Source organism: Palaemon carinicauda, chromosome 23, assembly GCF_036898095.1.
Source record: "Palaemon carinicauda isolate YSFRI2023 chromosome 23, ASM3689809v2, whole genome shotgun sequence".
Lineage (NCBI taxonomy): Eukaryota > Metazoa > Arthropoda > Malacostraca > Decapoda > Palaemonidae > Palaemon > Palaemon carinicauda.
Window position 1 is genome coordinate 45,629,148 of NC_090747.1, and position 4,341 is coordinate 45,633,488.

Below are 4,341 nucleotides of genomic sequence, written 5' to 3' on the forward strand. Positions count from 1 at the left end.
AACATTGTAGAGAAATTTGAACACCATATTGTAATTATGATGTTGTCTCTCGTCAATGAAATATGATGAACTAATAAAAAAATAATGTCGATATTTGGCAAATCAGGTATGAGAAAAAAAAATAACTACAGGCTATTTTTACAATATCTTCGGTTTAAGTTAGATTGTTTAAAGATGCATTAATAACTTTGAAAATATTAATATTAATCAAGTGTTTTTAGAAAGGCATCACATCCGATTTAAAATGAAACATTTCCCAGAGTTTATATTGACATCTACTTCAGCCTTTAATGTCTGCATACTGAATGAAGTTCGGTAGACGCACACATATCTCAAAACTTATTCATTTAGGTGTAATTTATGAAAATAAAATACATCCAAACATATAACATTTTATTTACTTTATTAATTTTGTGTGTTCCCAAAAACACGAATGTTAGACACTTAAGGGTAAAATATTTGCACAAAACTGAAAATTCACCCTTAACATCTGTTCTGTATGCATAGATACCTCTCTCTTTTTTCTCCATTTTTTTTTTTTTATTAAGGGGAAATTTTCCTGTATAGTTTTTTTCTGACTGTTCCACAAGCACTGAAGCCTTGCTTTGTAAGATCAACCATCAGTGTATAGTCTTTGAAAAAATATTGTAAAAAATAAAAGTATGACATGCGAATCCTTATTCATCACTGGCTCCTGCAACATGTCTACAACAAATTGAGATCAAAGTTGTAGCTTTGTGTTTTCATCCTTGCCACAATAAATGGAAAAATATTTAGAGTAGCCATCAGCACTAGACATCACCCACATCTTATAGCAAAATCAGACAGGTTTATTTCATATAACTTCTCATTGTGTGATGGCTATGATATGGGATCATTGTTTCATCAATACTCAGAAATTCATGGAATAGGCCATGTTATTAACAGTTCTCTCTGACTATATTAAGCAAAGGTAAAATCTTAGCCATTTTTTATTTTCCCCATTATTGTTATCTGCTCTATGAAAATATTTCTTGGTCAATTTGAACTTTTCCCCAGTAATGGTCTTAGGAAATATTGTATATCTAAGTTATCACTTACGGAACAATAGTAATTCTTAGACGGAACACTGTGGCACAAATTAAAAGTCATCACAAAAACTTATTCATGTTTTCATCATCAATACAGAAATCCTTTTAATTCTTATCCCTTTTAGCAGATAATTTTGAATTTTCAGATGGCTAATGATTTCATCTTAGAAGAAAAGCTTATATATCTTAAATATTCCTATGCCTAAGTTAGCTCCAGAATCACATTTAGGAACAAAGTGTAAATCCTATTATAGATTTTCTCTTTTACGGCATCTTCCTTTTTCCCTGAAAATTTGAATCTCTTCATCCTAATGTTCATTTCTATCTACTGTATTTCCATGAACTTCAAGCTCTTTACTAATATCATCAGGTATTCCATCTCCATCGAGAGCATCATCATCATTTTCTTCATCGCTATCAGCAGGAAGATCCTCAGGAGGAGGAGGAAGAATGAACATATATCTATAACATCGGAATTTGATTCAGTAACTTCTTCAGCGCATCACATAGATATTGATAGGGCATTTGAGGGGCCTTTGTACTGAAAAAAAAAAACAATAATTAGGATATATTCAGATTGTTGCATGTAGAGAGAAAAGGAAAGGACTGAAAATTTAAGTGTATTTCAGTAATAATGTTTCGATAGACAAGTTTTGATAGAATGAAGAAAATATGTAAAAAAAACAATGCTGATAGCAATAGAAAAAAAACAAAGAAATATGTTATTTATGATGGAGATAATAAAGAGAATTTTATGGTGACAAGGTAGTATTGGTGATTATCTGAAAAAAAAAAAAATTAAGGAATATAATGTCATGGTATCCATGTCCTGTCATATTATAAAATTATATAATGATAATGATCTCGATGATAGCGATCATGACAATAATAGATATGATATTGATTGCAGTGATAGTAATACTGAACTAAGTTCTAATACTACTACTACTTCAAAAGTAGTAATAGCAAGAGTAACAGTAAGAGCAGCAACAATTACTATGATAGCAGTAACAGTAACAGTTATTACAGTAATAATAGTACTACAACATAAACAGTAATGATAATGTTATAGTAATATAAAAAGCAACAGAAACAGTAACAGCAATTATAGTAATAATGGTAGTAAAAGGAATAATAAAGAGAAGGAATTTTGAGGGTGGTGGTTAGGATGATACTTCTGATAGAGATAAAATTATACATATAAGTAAATTACATCTATGATAACACTCCTCATCTGTGGTGCTTCCTCAGCGAAAACCAAATCCAAACTGATTATCCTGCAAGGCTCAGGTATGAACAGAATTATACTTGTTTCACAACATCAGAGGAGAGCGGCTCAACATGTTAGTGCAGGATAGTGGATAAATCAGGATATACAGAATGACCCAGTGTTCAACAGTCCTATTTTCAGAACATTGCAGTAAATAATTCACATCACTATTATGGTAATATTTAAGAGTATAATATTATCAAAGAAAATTACTTGGGGAATATAAGGAGTGTAAAAAAAGTATATATATTTTTTCTACTTATAAATTAATTATTTCAAGGTGTCATTTTTCAAAATAGGTAAAAAAAACCACGACGAGCAAAGAGTGAAAAAATATTATTTTCTCTATAATTATCATATATAATCATATATCAAATTTTATACTTAGCAAAAAAATAGATTAAAAGATTCATATGGATATACAAATCAATGTTCCCAAAAGAGTTTAAGCCAACCTACCACACAATTCAAAAAAAAAAAAAAAAAAAAAAGACAGGCAGAGAAGACAGTTATAATAGTGTTCCCGAGTGTACCCTCAAGCAAGAGAACTCTAATCCAAGACAGGGGATTTCCATGGTGCAAACGCCATACCACTAACGAATACTAGAAAACAATTATTTGATATTTTAGCGCCCTTCTCCAGTGGAGCAGCCTAGAATAGCTATAAAATCTCTTTTACTGTTACAAGTGGAAAGTAGCCACTGGAAATTTACAGTACGGTAGTTCACCCTTTAAGTGAAGAAGAATTGTTTGTGTAGGCAAAGAAAAAACGAGCCATAAACAGAGGGCTCTAATGTAGTACTATCTGGCCAATCAAATGACCATATAACTCTCTAATGGTAGTATCTACCAATGAATTGCTCTTGGACACAAACCCTAACATAACAGGGATGTGGATATTATTGTTCCCCTTCACTTAGCATTGCTCACCTGCTCCTTAAAATGAAAAGATTTCTGATAACTTTTGAAATGTATATTTTTCTTAAAATAATTTAACTTCTCCTCTGCAGAGCAATGGAGAGGGGAAAAACCAAATCCCATTTCGATAGAGGGAGGTAAACTCATCTGATAAAGCTTAGAGATCAGACGAAAGATACAGAGGGTAACGACACCCTTATTTTATCAATTTCTTAAAAGTGACGGACAAGTGATGTATGGATCACAATCAGGCAGGGAGATGGGAAAAATTAATATAAACTGCATAGCGGGATATAAGATTAAACTACGAATATGAAAGTTACTTTTTCTTTGAAATTTAGGCGAAATAATCCAACATAATAAAGATTTATCCACCAGGGACCTTTTCATGTAAGCGAAAAAAACAAACAAATGCATATGCAGTCTTGGAAAACAGACGTGAAATTTAAAGAAAAGCATCCTGACGGGTTAGAAATATTGCTCTTAGTTCAATATCCAAAATCTCTCTCTCTCTCTCTCTCTCTCTCTCTCTCTCTCTCTCTCTCTCTCTCTCTCGGTTACCTCATTATGAACGCAAATTCTATTCGGACATCATCATCATCATCATCATAATAATAATAATAATAATAATAATAATGATAATAATAATAATAATAATAATAATAATAATAATAATAATAATGATAATAGTCATAGAGGAATATTATTTATCGAATGTTCTAACAAATCTATTTTTTCTTTTTTGAAAGACTTTTATAAATGATAAGAGCAACTCAAAATAATTTTTTAAAAAAATTCCGTTGATATAAGTTTTAGTTATTTAATGAAAAAGGCGTTTAGTGAAATTCAATAGTTTTAATAAAATCATTAATAAATCATTTTTCAAATCTTTTATCATATTACGTGCATATATTTCATACTAACATTACTTTAAGAATTAAAATCGTATAGTTTGTTATATTAATTTCTTTCAGACTATGATCTAATAGGAATTTTTACAAGTGAAATAATGTTATTTGTATGAATTGTATATATTTTTTTTTAGTCCTGGTAGAAGGCTACGTGCTTCATGAATTATTTTTT

The 4,341-nt window shown here is 30.3% G+C and overlaps 1 pseudogene; it reads right to left on the reverse strand.

Annotated features, from left to right (window-relative positions):
- Positions 1-937: 937 nt before the first annotated feature.
- Positions 938-3,824, reverse strand: LOC137617561 (uncharacterized; annotated as a pseudogene).
- Positions 3,825-4,341: the final 517 nt, after the last annotated feature.